The sequence below is a fragment of the Lithobates pipiens genome, unplaced genomic scaffold (genome assembly GCF_037356315.1).
Source record: "Lithobates pipiens isolate NorthernLeopardFrog02 unplaced genomic scaffold, aLitPip1_a1.2 Scaffold_81, whole genome shotgun sequence".
Classification (NCBI taxonomy): domain Eukaryota; kingdom Metazoa; phylum Chordata; class Amphibia; order Anura; family Ranidae; genus Lithobates; species Lithobates pipiens.
Genome location: NW_027507905.1, coordinates 626,585 through 642,900, shown reverse-complemented (window position 1 = coordinate 642,900; position 16,316 = coordinate 626,585). Strand labels below are relative to the sequence as shown.

The 16,316-nt window shown below is 44.8% G+C and overlaps 1 protein-coding gene and 1 long non-coding RNA gene across 2 annotated transcripts in view; one reads left to right on the top strand and one right to left on the bottom strand.

Moving 5' to 3' along the window:
- Nucleotides 1–16,316, top strand: part of LOC143973417 (uncharacterized) — an 803,347-nt gene that overhangs the window by 562,587 nt on the left and 224,444 nt on the right. The gene's annotated exons all lie outside the window — the stretch shown is intronic.
- On the bottom strand, nt 27–15,422 carry LOC143973419 (uncharacterized). The gene is made up of 3 exons (XR_013272028.1): nt 15,154–15,422; nt 1,904–2,167; nt 27–410 (listed from the first exon to the last, which is right to left on the bottom strand). It is a non-coding gene; the product is annotated as an uncharacterized LOC143973419 (long non-coding RNA).

Sequence of the window (16,316 nt, the reverse complement as noted above, 5' to 3'; positions counted from 1 at the left end):
AAAAAAATCAATAATAAATAAAATAATAAAATTCAAAAATCTTTAATAATTTGTTATACATGATAATAACACAATTGATAACCAATCTATAAGTAAAAGAATATTGATACATGATAGTACAATTATACTAGTTTATACTAGTTCATGAACAGCATGATTAGGTTAATAACATAATTCAAAACCAGTCTATAAATAGTAAAAACCTGGTAGCACGGTAAAGCGATTATGCTGATTCATAAACACAACCATAGCAATAATAATCAATTGATAAACATTAGCAAAAAAATAAGTTGATATCACTTATTGCGGCATCTCAAGATCACGTGATTAATACATGTAGCATAAGGCTAGGGCTCTACGCGTTTCGTGGGGGAGTCCCATTCATCAGGAGCACTCGCATACATAATCATCTATAATAATAAAATAATATAAAAGGTTAACAGGGTGAACAATCACTGGACACCGAGGAAAACAAAAGCAAAAGTACAAGTGTATACATAACGTATAACACTCTTACCAGAGAATACAGGCTAGTAATAAGGTAATAGTATTAGAGGTTGCGGACGCCATGGGGAAGTCATACCTCCCACGGGAGCTGAGGCAACATAAACACGGCCACATCAAGGCCGGGGATGCAGCATGTGGAGCGATAGTGACGTTGTGATTCACAGTTGGTAATAAGATAAGAGAATAAATGATGCTGTATGTGTACAAGTACCATAAGATGTACTGTAAGAAATAATAAAAAGTAAAAAAATAAATAAAAATGAAATGTAAAAGTGTGATTGTGTTAAGTGCAAAAAAAGGGCCGTTCTTGGGCAGAACCTGCCCAAGCCAAGTGAGGGCTATAGTGTGACAGCCCAAACGAATGTCAGGAGAAATAAAAAATGAATGAAAAAATAAGAATGTATATTTACCTTAGATCTCGAAAGGAGATCATGGGAGCCGGTGTGTGTGTGTATCTCAAAATCAAAGTGAGGTGTGTGCTCCACCAGCATGCAGTCCCAATGGCCAAGGATAACCACAGTATGCCGCCAATGCCACGCTGCGTTATGAAACAGAGGGAAGGAAGGCGGAGCCACCACCCGGGCGCACAGTGTCACTCAACAGTTGGCGCTCAAAGTCCTCCCTCATGTCAAAACCTGATAGACAAACAAGCACAACAGTGCGTGGCACCATGACAACGCCGCACGTGGACGCCCGGCATCATGTAATGCCATGCACTCGGAGCACGGGCCTGGCGTTGATGTGTGGGTGGCACCGCCCACCACCCCAACCAAGGGGGGAGGCAGAGGGAGGGGTCATATCAAACATCGCAGCTCCCGAGGATGCAAAACCCAGGAGTCCACAAAACGAAACACAAACTAATAGCAAAAAATCCAAAATGTCCAGCAAAAGTCTCCCTGCAATAGTGAAACCTCAATATAGTTAATACAATTAATAGACTGTATGCTACCTTAGCTAATGTGCTTCCATCCCTGAATCATGTCGTCAAAAAAGGGGGGAAAGGGGGATTTGGGACTTTGTATGAGACAATGAATGGATACGTTCCTCTACCTCCATCCCTAATGTATATACAATATCTAAAAGAAAAGTTGGGACTTTATATGAAGCACAGCTAAGAATGTAAAAATATAAACCACATGATTAAGGATGCGGGAAGTTGAGAAGTTGCTCCTTCACTTTCTTTTGCTAACCAAAGCCCTCCCCTTCCTGTAAAAATATAACTTATTCTCCTCCCCGCTCCAAGCCTGCCCCCTACAACTACTGACCTATCCTGTGCCCTTAACTAGGTCCTAACAAGCCCCTTTTAACCCCTGTCATGCAGGCCCTACGTCTAGTGCATTCTTTCTTTTCACTCCGGGCCTTTCTAAAGGGAAGGGAAAGGTCACACGTCACTCACCTGGACAAGGGTCTTGTGTCTGATTGGTGGAACTCTCACTTATGTTGTTCTTTGCTGAACATCTGATATTCCAGAAATCGGGTGGTGACACAGGAGGCACAGTGACACGGACTGTCCGCTCTGAGCTGGTGACATCATATATCCCCAATCCTCCACTCACAGTCAGGTAGATGGAGGGGTCAGTCCCGTTCTCCACCCAGCAGGAGATCTCAGCGCTGTCATTCTGGAGACACCTCACATCCAGGACTGGATCTGATACCGGAACTAAGAGACACAGAGATGGGGAGATCTGTAACATTGCACTATAATGAAATATGATTTCCCCTGTAATACCCCGTCCACCCCAATCCATTACAGTCATAAAAAGTCACAAAATTCCTGAAATATCTTTGCTGCAGAAAATTTTATTGCAAGATACTAAAGGGGCCAATTATGTGATCGGGATTCCTAGGCTTTGGTTGATCTCTAAAGGAGACCATCAGCCAAAAAAAATTGACTCCTTCCTGGGGGGCGTGGCCAGCCATGGAGCAAGATGGCGGCTTAACCACCCAGCTCTGCTCAGCCCTGGGAGAAATAGCTGCTCCCAGGACTTACCAGCAGCAGCTCCCTCTCCCTGATGCACCGGAGGGGAGCCCTCATCCTCAGCGAATGGATGGTATGTCCAAGAGGAAATACCTCAGCCTCCACAAGCTGCACCACCTCACCGAATATTTCCCACAGCTGGCCATGCAATCATCCAAAGATGGCGCCGGTGCGGCACCTTGTGATCCCTCCTAGGACACAGGCATCATGCAGGGACCTGCAGACAACTCGGAGCCCATGGAAAATCTCACATCAGAGCCTACCTCTCCCCAGCAATCACCTTCAGATAGAGGTAAGCGGGCTGCACTGTCCCCAGCACTTTCCCCTGCTAAGGAACCACTGCTTAAGAAGCAGCACTGGGATGTCCAGACACGCACAAACCCTGAGGAAATCCCTCAGACTGCCTAGCAGTCCTCCCTGCCAGTGACCAGCCAGCGTCTGATCACACACTAAAGCTCATTCTGCTTTCTCTGCAAAGAGACTTTCATAATGAACTGCTCTCCTCTATATCTACCGTATATACTCGAGTATAAGCCGAGATTTTCAGCCTCTTTTTTGAGGCTGAAAGTGCCCCCCTCGGCTTATACTCGAGTCATCGCTGTCTGCCCGCTCGATCAGCGTGTCGAGCAGACAGACAGCGGCCATTCTATAATTCAAAAGCCGCGCCTCCGGCTCCGCCTTCGCCTGTGATAGGCGGAACACTGAATTTCCCAGCAGCCTGTGTTCCGCCTATCACGGACATCGTATCATCCTCGTACTACGGACGAGGATGATACGATGTCCGTGATAGGCGGAACACAGGCTGCTGGGAAATTCAGTGTTCCGCCTATCACAGGCGAAGGCGGAGGCGCGGCTTTTGAATTTTACAATGGCCGCCGAGGCGCCGACGAAGAGGGCACGGGACGGAGGCAAGGCAAGGCAAGGCACGGCACGGGACGGGACGGGACGGGACGGAGGCAAGGCAAGGCACGACACGGGATGGAGGCAAGGCACGGCACGGGACGGAGGCAAGGAGGCAAGGCACCGGACGAAGGCTCGGGACAAAGGCTCGGGACACAGGTAGGCTGGACACACACACACACACACACACACACACACACACACACACACACACACATGGATGGATACACACACACACAGGGATGGATGGATGGATGGAGACACACACACACAGGGATGGATGGATGGAGACACACACACACAGGGATGGATGGATGGATGGATGGAGACACACACACACAGGGATGGATGGATGGATGGACACACACACACACAGGGATGGATGGACGGACACACAGGGATGGACGGACACACAGGGATGGACGGACACACAGGGATGGACGGACACACACACAGGGATGGACAGGCATGTCTCACCCTCGGCTTATACACGAGTCAATAAGTTTGCCAGTTTTTTTGGGGGTAAATTGGGGGCCTCGGCTTATATTCGGGTCGGCCTATACTCGAGTATATACAGTACCTTACAAAAAAGAAATGATCGGGTAGAGGAATGCACGACCGATCTGGAAAAAGTGGTGACAGAACATACCTCAGTTTATAACAAAATGGCGGATGCCTATGACCATTACACCGAAGAAATCAGATTCCTCCAAGTGATAGTGGCTGATTTAGAGGATCGCTCCACGAGGAATAATATCACATTTAAGGGCATACCAGAAACTGTTAAACCTCCAGAACTAATTATTTAATTACATCAGCTATTCCTCCTGCTCGTCGCTCCCTCCGCATGTTAAAAAGACAGCCAGGGGTGCAGGAAGAGATGCACAGGGGCCGAACAACAGGACCCAGTCACAAGTGCGACTGCAGCGACCCTTATAGTTCCTGCCACTGGCTCCCTATCCCCACCACTGAACTTTATAGGAGAGTATAGTATACTTGTAGTATGTTTGTCTTTACCTTGATCAATATTGGTTTTGGCAATACTGTAAAAATATATCTTCATAATAAAATTCTCCTTTGTTGGTGTCCTCCTTATTATCCATTGGGGAGATTTCCCCTCATTTCCTATCATGGTGACCACACAGGAAGTGAATAGAAATCCTCCCAATATGGAGCAAGACAGCAATAAAAAACTGCCAGAAGTTCTAACTCTTCTTATCTCTGTTATAATAGTTTATAAAAAGTCTTAGCTGGAATTGGGCTTCATCTACAAATGTTCTGGTAGATTTATTGGGGGAAAAATAGAAGGTCTCACAATTATAAATTGTGAGATTATGAAGCAGCTCATTCTGGTGTCCTCCTCACATTATATACTTGTATGACCTCTTCTACTGAATGTTGGGTCTCTAGGTTTTTTATCTCTGTCCCTCTGCATCAAAACTGTATTTTATATTAGGACTTGTTCTGTGGTGTGGTCAGTGGTGAAGGGTTGGTTGCCAGTGTTCAGGGTTCCTCCCTAGGTAGGGGTGATGCAAGTCCAAAACCACTCAAGCTATCCTGCCTGGAAGCTATCAAAGCTGACAACAAATCATAGGTGTTGGAGGCATTGCCCACCCCGCAACTGCATGTATGCAATGTATGCTGGTACGCAAGTCCAAGACGGATCAGTTGGGAAAAGGGATCAAGGTAATTTTGGGGAGTGTGCCTGGCCTGGCAGTATGCCCGGTCAAGGTTATAAGGGAGTGGTCAGTTTTACGGCCTCCTGGTAGTGGTCCTTTGTTGATTCATGAAACTGGTTTATCGTTGTCACAATATCAGTTTGTGGTGATCTTCAAGAAGTGCTTGGAAATGGGGGTTATTAGTTGGTGAATATGCGTCCCATTCTTTCAGAATTGGGGCGGCAACGGAGGCCTCATGCTGGGGTTTGAGTGATAAAATACTACAGCAGATTGGGCGATGGGAGTCTCATCGTTTCAGGTTGTATGTATGTCCGCCCCACCTCCAGTAGGGGGAGAAAGGGTAGGGGGAGTCCTGTCACGGACACTGGCTGCAAGGACCCTTTTCTGTCCAAATTCACCCTGTTTTTTTTGGTATTGATATATTAATCTTTCTTTTGTTACATTTTTGCGAGACTGTTCTCTTGAATGTTAATTTTGAACAATACACAATCCTTAAAAGAGCTAATCACACTGACCTCCGGATACGGACTATCTGGTCACCTAGGCTGTCTTAAGTGCTGGCTTAATTAACATGTTAATTGTGTAATTGTTTTTTAAGTTGTTGCTATAGGGGAGGGGGGAGTATCCATGAGCAGCCCTACCTTGTTATCTACCCCTTGTGTAAAATGTGTATAAAAGGCACTGGGTTCTGTCCAATAAAGGCATTCAAGATTCTACAAGCTATTTTCAGCTAGACTTGTATACAGTGCAGCTATGATAATATATCTCTCTGATAGTCAGATTGGAGGAAGCGGGATGTACTGACGGAAGCACTCAATCGGAGTGTGGGATCGGATCCGTCACAAGTCCTATATGGTGTTTGTCATGTGTATGTTTTGTGTGCCAAGGGCTTTCTTTTCTGGGTACTTGCATGACGGGTGTGTGATGGTGATTGTCCTCTGGGTCTATGTTTCTGTGTTTTTCTTTCTTTTCAGCCCCTACCTGTCTGATGTGGATCCTGGGCCATTCCTATGTACATTGGGGGGAAAGGAGTGCATTGGTCAGACCAGAGGGCCGTCAGTTGGGTTTCTCCAGGGAAGAGGCCAGGGTGAGGTGGATTGTCATTCCGGGTATGCTATGGTCCATAGTTATCCTGGAAATACAATGGTACGCTCACATGGACAGGCCACCGGATGTGTTATTATTACATGTTGGGGGGCAACGACCTTTGCCTTCGGACTTCAAGGGAGCAGATTAGTGACGTCAAGTTGTATATCCTTCGACTCTGATTGGCCTTTCCTGATATGGCCATAGTTTGGTCGGATATCATCAGGAAGGCAACATGGCAGGGGGCCGCATCAATAAAACAAGGATAAAGGTCAACAAGGCTGTGGCGAAGTTTGTGGTCAGGAACGGAGGGATGGTGGCCTGGCATCTGGAATTAGAGGGGAACAATGGCATTTATTTGAGGGGAGATGGGGTTCACCTGTCAGAGGTGGGAATAGATATGTGGTTCCTGGGGCTCCAGGAAGGTCTCCAGCAAGCTTTGCGACTGTGGCGGGTCACCCATGTGTAAGGGATCACTGGTGGGCATCTGTGGCAGGGGTCTCTGGTTCCTGAAGGTCAGAATGGTGGTGGTAGATATTAGACATATGCATTCGTTTTCGTCCGAATTTCAGCAATTTTTCGTTTTCGTTTTGACAAACGATAACGAAAGCACAAAATCCGAAAAACGAAAGATCCGACATAAATAAATGCTTTATTTTCGTTTTCATTGTTACAACAGTTCGATATAGAATAGGAGATTCAACATGACTCTGACAATAACAATCTGTCTATAGAACCTGTGGTCGAATGTGCCTAACCTTACCTCTATTAGTCCAAGATTATATAGAGAAAATATTCGACAGAGAGAAAAGATTCTGCAAGTTAATGTCCTAAAAAGTGTTTGGGGACCCGGGTCCTGCCCCAGGGGACATGGATCAATGCAAAAAAAGTTTTAAAAACGGCCGTTTTTTTGGGAGCAGTGATTTTAATAATGATTAAAGTGAAACAATAAAAGTGTAATATTCCTTTAAATTTCGTAGGGGGGGGGGGGTGTCTATAGTATGCCTGTGAAGGGGCGCATGTTTCTGGTGCTTAGAACTGTCCCTGCACAAAGTGTCATTTATGCAGGAAAAAAAAGTCCTTTAAAATCACTCGCAGCTATTATGAATTGTCGGCTCCGTAATACAGAGAACACTCATTGAAAGTCATTGATTAAAAAATAAATAAATAAATAAATAAAGCGTGGGGGTCCCCCAAATTCAATTACCAGGCCCTTCAGGTCTGGTATGGATATTAAGGGGAACCCTGCCTCAAATTTAAGAAAAATTTTGACGTGGGGTTCCCCCTAAAAATCCATACCAGACCCTTTATCCGAGCACGCAACCTGGCAGGCCGCAGGAAAAGAGGGGGGGACGAGAGAGCGGCCCCCCTCCCTCCTGAACTGTACCAGGCCACATGCCCTCAACATTGGGAGGATGCTTTGGGGGTCTGTGACCCCTCAAAGCACCATGTTGATGAGGACAAGGGCCTCATCCCCACAACCATGGCCGGTGGTTGTGGAGGTCTGCGGGCGGGGGGCTTATCAGAATCTGGAAGCCCCCTTTAACAAGGGGACCCCCAGATCCCGCCCCCCCCGTTTGAAATGGTAAGGGGGTACAAAAGTACCCCTACCATTTCACAAAGAAAGTGTAAAAAATAGTTAAATAAAACAAACACACTTTTGAAAAATTCCTTTATTAAAAATAAAAAAAATAAAAGAAATATTCCAGCGGCGGTAATCCACTCTTGCTATCCAGAGACGGACGGTCATCTCTCCAGCGATGGCTCATCTCATCCAGCGCAGCGAATACATCCTTCTTCAGTCTCCGCAGAGGAGACACTGCAAGGATTCCGGCGGCCTGACGTTTCTTATATACGGAGGGCGGGGCCACCTGTCACCTGACCCCGCCCCCCTCTGACGCAATGGGAAACCCAGGGTTCCCTGTGACGTATGGGTGACCCCGCACCCCTCTGATGTAACACAGGCAGGTTTCCGTTACATCAGAGGGGGGTGGGGTCACCCATACGTCACAGGGAACCCCGGGTTTCCCCTTGCGTCAGAGGGGGGCGGGGTCAGGTGACGGGTGGCCCCGCCCTCCGTATATAAGAAATGTCAGGCTGCCGCAATCCCTGCAGTGTCTCCTCTGCGGAGACAGAAGAAGGATGTATTCGCTGCGCTGGATGAGATGAGCCATTGCTGGAGAGATGACCGTCCGTCACTGGATAGCAAGAGTGGATTACCGCCGCTGGAATCTTTTTTTTATTTTTTTTATTTTTAATAAAGGAATTTTTCAAAAGTGTGTTTGTTTTATTTAACTATTTTTTACACTTTCTTTGTGAAATGGTAGAGGTACTTTTGTACCCCCTTACCATTTCAAACGGGGGGGGGGGTGGGATCTGGGGGTCCCCCTGTTAAAGGGGGCTTCCAGATTCTGATAAGCCCCCCGCCCGCAGACCTCCACAACCACCGGCCACGGTTGTGGGGATGAGGCCCTTGTCCTCATCAACATGGGAACAAGGTGCTTTGAGGGGTCACAGACCCCCAAAGCATCCTCCCAATGTTGAGGGCATGTGGCCTGGTACGGTTCAGGAGGGAGGGGGGGCCGCTCTCTCATCCCCCCCTCTTTTCCTGCAGCCTGCCAGGTTGCGTGCTCGGATAAAGGGTCTGGTAAGGATTTTTAGGGGGACCCCCACGTCAATTTTTTTTTTTAATTTGACGCGGGGTTCCCCTTAATATCCATACCAGACCTGAAGGGCCTGGTAATTGAATTTGGGGGACCCCCACGCTTTTTTTATTTATTTATTTATTTATTTTTTTTATCAATGACCTTCAATGAGTGTTCTCTGTATTACGGAGCCGACAATTCATAATAGCTGCGAGTGATTTTAAAGGACTTTTTTTCCTGCATAAATGACACTTTGTGCAGGGACAGTTCTAAGCACGGGAAACATGCGCCCCTTCACAGGCATACTATAGACAACCCCCCACTACGAAATTTAAAGGAATATTACACTTTTATTGTTTCACTTTAATCATTATTAAAATCACTGCTCCTGAAAAAACGGCCGTTTTTAAAACTTTTTTTTGCATTGATACATGTCCCCTGGGGCAGGACCCGGGTCCCCAAACACTTTTTAGGACAGTAACTTGCAAATTAGTCTTTAAAATTAGCACTTTAGATTTTTAATGTTGGAGTCCCATAGACTTTAACAGGGGTTCTAAAGTATGCTATATACTAGCTCCGTCCAATCTTCTTTATACATTCGACAGACACCATAAGCCTTCAAAGACAGATTCGACCGTAATTCATGTGGATTTTCGGACGAATGCAATTTTTGAACGAAAAACAAAATAAATAAAAACGAATTTCGGGAGTAACTAAATAAATTACGTTTCTGGTGTGGTATGGGTTGGGACCTATCTCGGGATGGGTACCTTTCCCTAATTGGTAATTGGACTATCGGTCATCAAGCTGAAGGTTCAAGAAGGAGGTATGTTGTTTGAAATATTTGATATATATATATATATATATATATATATATATATATATATATATATATATATAAATAAAAGTTATTTTTGATACAGTTCTGGTTGGGATTTAATAAAGGGGTCTTTGTTGGCCATTTAATCCAGAAGGTGTCATGTGTTTAATTAGATTTAGTAAGATAAAGTGGTTGTAAACCCTTACAAACCACTTTTACCTACAGGTGAGCCTAGATTAAGGCTTACCTGTAGGTCCAAGAAATATCTCCTAAACCTATACGGTTTAGGAGATATTTACTAAAAGACAGTGACAGCTATCTACGGCGCATGCGCAGTAGACAGTGATGTGCAGGCGCACTATCGCCGTTAGCGGCATGCATAGTAGCACATTATGCTTTACCTTTGCAGGGAGACAAAGAGGAAGTAAACCCATCAGGGATAACTTCCTCTTTAAGTTATTATTTTAATGGGGTGGTTTTGTTATGGTTATATAGCTGGGCTAATTCAGCTTGGATTCTCTAACATGGACATATTTGTCTGCCTTTCCTTTGTGTTTCTCCGTGGAGCTGTGCATATATAGATTTTGATATATATTATCCCTCTTATGCGCTTCATTTTACCTTTTACCCTATCTATTGCAATGGAAAACTATATTCTGGTGAACCTCCCTACCGTATTTGATAGTATTGATACTGGCTTATTATTCTAAAAAGGAAATAGACTACATAGGTTGACATATATTTATATATATAAAATCCTTTCCATACTTACAGTATATATTTTTTCCAGCTGTTGGCGGTTATATTCATTAATCTGCTTCGAGATCTGTACATTCTATATAATTGGCCGCGATCCTTCAATTTAAAGGGTAATTTCATCTTCATCTATATCTTGACACTATATGGTTGTGTGTCCCCACTGGGCTCATGTCTGACTATCTATATGGTGCACGCTCGAGCTTTCTCCCTGGCAATACTCAAATTGACATTACCAGTTTACAACCCATATATTTTTGTGTGTTCTTTTTAATTCATGTTATGTTTTTCTCTGCTTTTACGAATCAAATCTACTGAGCCCCAGAAGAAGCGCCGATCCGACACGAAACATGTCGGGCATGTGACCCACATCAGCATATCACCAACAGTCTGTAATATAATACTGATGGGTATTGAGCCAAGTGGTTGTATTATATGATATTCACTTATTACATCTTTTGCTGAAAGTGGTCACATTGACAAATGTACTTTTCTATTCCTGGTTTTTAATGCATTTTTGTATGTCATTTGTATAAATAAAATTTATTAATGAATTATTTTGTTTTCTACTGGTGCCTGTAAAGTCCATAAGTCCCCTATATCTTTACGTCTTGTATACATTCATTATGGACGCTGGCACCCTTTATCAAGATTTACCCCGGGATATCCACTTTTACCACTAAGTGTTTTTGATATCCCTATCTGTTTATTTTTGCAAACTGCAGCTTCAGACAAACTTAAATTTACAAAAATAATAGCACTGCTATTAAAAATACCAGCGCTACATTTGTATATATATATAAGTTAATAAAAGTTATTTTTGATACAGTTCTGGTTGGGATTTAATAAAGGGGTCTTTGTTTGTCATTTAATCCAGAAGGTGTCATGTGTTTAAGTAAATTTAATAGGTTAAATTATTATTTTAATGGGGTGGTTTTGTTTTGGTTATATAGCTGGGCACCGAACATCTCAGCACTACACCAGTCAAGTAACAAGAAAATGAAAGAGTACAATGTGTTGTAATCAGAGCAATGCCCGGTTTTGTTCCCATCACACACCATTGGCGGTGTTATAATCTGGTCTGCTGGTGTGAATGAGCCGGTATTGTGTCAGTGTTAGGATGATATATAAACTCCAGAGAGGTCTCGGTCTCCCACTCACCTGAACAGGAGATGTTGATGGATCTTCTTAGATTATTGATCTGATTGGTGACATCACAGTGGAGGGTTTCGGAGACTGGAGGAGGAAGAGTTACCCGGCGGTGTGAGGAGACGGATCTTCCATCCAAACTCCAGGAATAACGTGGATCTGATCCTTTCACCGAACATTCGGCCTCTGCGCTCCCATCCGGGAGACAGGAGGAGGTCACAGCCATGTCAGAGAGGGGGACTGGAGGAACAGAATTCCAGGATATGATTGGTCAGAGTAATGACATGGAAAGTGAGACTTATCACAATGGTCCTATAGGAATATGGAGGCTGCCAAGGTGACCCTCTCCTTCTTAAAGTACCAGTTACCTGGGTGTCATACTGGTCCTCTGACTACAAGAATCACTGACCTGGTGAGTATTCAAAGGTGGTCCGGTGCCGTCTCATCTGTGGAGAGGCCCAGCAACTGGAGAAGCACCCAGGGGAGGACTCTTTGGGAGAAGGCCATGCATAAGGCTGGCTTCTCAGAAGGAGCCTGGAGGCTCAGTTGAAGGACACTAAGTGGATCTACACTCAAACGGTATTGCCGGACCGGCTGCAAGATACTGGTACCGTATGATAGTTCTCTAAATTTACCTACGTCCCTCAGTTACATTCAAGTCTGTGGCAGATACTTTTGCTTTACTTAAACACTATTGGCTGCTAGGCCTGGTGAGAGGAGATCTATCCGGTGGCTGTGACAATCCAGTTGTGAAACAATTCTCTGGATTTCTATTGTGAAAGACTTCCTATTCTTTGCAATTTCAAAAAGTACCTGAACTCCCTTCCTAACCCTCTACCCTTCATTGAGAAGCTGTTACCGTATATACTCGAGTATAAGCCGAGATTTTCAGCCTCTTTTTTGAGGCTGAAAGTGCCCCCCTCGGCTTATACTCGAGTCATCGCTGTCTGTCTGCCCGATCAGCGTGTCGAGCAGACAGACAGCGGCCATTCTAGGATTCAAAGGCCGCGCCTCCGTCGGTGATAGGCGGAACACTGAATTTCCCAGCAGTCTGTGTTCCGCCTATCACGGACATCCTCTCATCCTCGTCCGTAGTATGAGGATGAGCGGACGTCCATGATAGGCGGACCACTGACTGCTGGGAAATTGAGTGTTCCGCCTATCACGGACATCCGATAGGCGGAACACTCAATTTCCCAGCAGTCAGTGGGAAATTGAGTGTTCCGCCTATCACCGACGGAGGCGCGGCTTTTGAATCCTAGAAGGGCCGCCGACGAAGAGCTGAAGGACGGAGGCTCGGCTCGGGACGGGCCGGGACGGGCCGGGACGGGACGCAGGCTGGACGGGACGCAGGCTGGACGGGACGCAGGCTGGACGGACGCAGGCTGGACGGACACAGGCAGGCTGGACACAGGTAGGCTGCACGGACACACACACACACACACACAGATGCATGCACACACACACACACACACACACACAGGGATGGATGGACACACACACACACGGATGCATGGACACACACACACACACACACACACACGGATGCATGGACACACACACACACACACACACGGATGCATGGACACACACACACACACACACACACACGGATGCATGGACACACACAGGGATGGATGGACCCACAGGGATGGACGGACACACAGGGATGGACAGGCATGTCTCACCCTCGGCTTATACACGAGTCAATAATTTTTTCCAGTTTTTTGGGGGTAAATTGGGGGCCTCGGCTTATATTCGGGTCGGCCTATACTCGAGTATATACGGTACTTGTCTTTTCAAATAAATATCCTGAAAAAGAGGATCCAGTGTCAGTTTCTACTATTCTTTGCGCCATCTACCTCGGGAAACCCCTAGACACACATGAGGTCAAGAAGGTAACGGTAAGCCCAATAAAACCAGCAGCTCCTTTGGGGGTCAGTGCTACACAAATTATTACAAATATTCGTAAATTTGAAAATTAGAAAATATGAAATAATAACTAATAATAACTTAACTATTACTAACTAATAAATTATAGGTATTGGAATTTCCTATCAAATGTGGCTGTTAGTGAACGTAACGAATACAAAATTATTCAAAATAATGAATGTCATATCTAAACGAATGGAATGTAATGGATTAATAATACTAATAATTAGAATTTTTTATTATTATTGTTATTATTTATTATTAATTTGTTCTGTTCCATTTATTTAGATACGGCATTCGTTATTTCGGATAATCCGATAAATTCGTATTCGTTATGTTCACTGCTAAATGTGAAAGGAAATTCCAATACCTAGAATTTAATAGTTAGTTATTATTAGTTAGTTATTCTTTCAAATTTTTGGATTTTCTTTCTTATTTTCAGATTTTCAAATTTATGAATTTTCCAATTTATGAACTGCGTTCATAACAAAATGACCCGTTAAAAAAAAAAATAATAATAATAATTTTTCAGCAGTGCACGTGTCTATATCATTTATATTTATGTGTCAAGGATATTTTTTGTCTTTAAAAATTTTTAATATGTTTGTAGTAAAAAAAAATGTGAATTGTAATCTGTGGTGTGGTGCCTTGAAAGTGCCATTAGTTTGCATTTTGTTAGGAATTCATTATATTTCAGTGTCATACATGAAGGGATGGGGTACCTGTAAAACCGTGAGAACAATAGAGACTGCTTTGTCTCCTTCCCATTTATTATTCTAGTGTGGTGCTAAATGTAAACAACGGCATCAGGGAACCTGGGTGATGTCATGGACCATATAGCGATCATGACCTCATTGTGTCAGTGATGTCATAGACCACATAGGGGTGATGACCTCATTGTGTCAGTGATGTCATAGACCATGTAGGGGTCATGACCTCATTGTGTCAGTGATGTCATAGACCATGTAGGGGTCATGACCTCATTGTGTCAGTGATGTCATAGACCATGTAGGGGTCATGACCTCCTTGTGTCAGTGATGTCATAGACCATGTAGGGGTGATGACCTCATTGTGTCAGCGATGTCATAGACCATGTAGGGGTGATGACCTCATTGTGTCAGTGATGTCATAGACCATGTAGGAGTCATGACCTCCTTGTGTCAGTGATGTCATAGACCATGTAGGGGTGATGACCTCATCATGTCAGTGATGTCACTCGGAGTCCTCGGTGGATTGTTACACACAGAATGAAGCCGGCAGGGATCTGTCATTTACTGACATTAGTGATATCACCGCTAAATGCCGGGCGGAGGATTGGGGGGAGAAGTGGAGAAATCTGCCCACTTTGTTCTCCTGTCCTTCACTGAACATCCCATAGACTGGATTTGGGGGAGTCTCATGTTTGACCCGAACCTGAAGCTGATCCCTAATCATTCCAAAAGACTGGAATGGGAATGGAAATTCATACAAAAATGTAAAACTTTGGACTGTAGGGAGAGGAATTTTATGTGCCGCTATGATTGTAAATAATGTTATAATGTATTTTTATTATGGTCAGGACTAAAAATAAAACATGTAAGATCAATCTATAATTACTGTATATATTTCATATTCTCTATTCAGTCAGTAGGCGGAGCTCTGTGTTTATCTGCTTCCGGCCCCTCCCACCTGCTCTGTGCCCATCCCCCGATCTCTCCTCACCTGGACAGGTGACCCCGGCTCTGCTCTCCTCCGACCGGCTGACCCCATTCTCCACAGTACAGGTGATGTTCCAGGGCCCCGGGGACCCCACAATGGCTGTAATGTTATTGGCGAATGTGGAATATCTCTCCTGGGATCCTCCAATCACAGATAGACGGATATTCGGCTTAGTCCCCTCCTCCACCCTGCAGGAGATCTCAGCGCTGCCATTCCGGAGACATGAGACATGGAGGAGCGGAACCGATACTGGAACTGAGAGAGACAATCATTTCCATTGATCAGTCCAATATATACACAGCATGCCCCTCCCCCATCCTTACCTATAATCAGGTGTGCAGACATCTTCCTGGAGACTGGAGGAGATAGATTGTGTCTGTGTGCACCCCTCCCCCAACACTAAATCCCCCACTAACATGACACCCATTTTCTTCAGTCATGTGACCCCCATACACAGCGCTGTACAATCTCATCTGGATTTACCTTCTACATGGACGGTGTAATCATCTTCCTGTATGGGGAGTCCTGCAGAGTTGTATATATCCACATTGTATCTCCCATCATTCTCCGGAGTCACATTGGATATGATCAGACTTCCATTCTCTGATATCCTTGTATTGGGGAAATATCTGAGATCAGACGGATCACAATTCCAGTGTTGAGCTATTTCCTCCCAGTCTCCAGGAGATTTCTCATAGTACCAGATAATCCAGTCACATCCCCGTCTATCTGTAGGGTTGAGGGTGAGATGACGTCTGATGGGGAGGAGAAGGTCAGATCCCGGCCGGGTGAATATTTCCTCCGGGACTTTTCCTGTACAGACAGAATACAAATCCCAGTCAGATCACAGTGTACTCCCCTCCCCCTCATATAACATATATCCCTCTATGAGGATCCCAGAAATATTCAGATTCCATCTATCAGAGTCCTCCGGGTCTTCCTGGGATTCCTCTGTTTTCTTCCCATCTCAGATCATTGAGGAATCTCCTCTGACACCCCTATACTCTCCATTATTCTACCAATAAATCATCAATGAATAGACAATCATTCCTCCCCCCATTTCCCCTGCTGGAGTAAATTGGAGCGTCCTTTATTTGGCCTTCCTCTGGATCCTCTGTAGGTATAGGATTGTGTAGATGGGATTGGAGGATTTTTTTTCTCTTTTC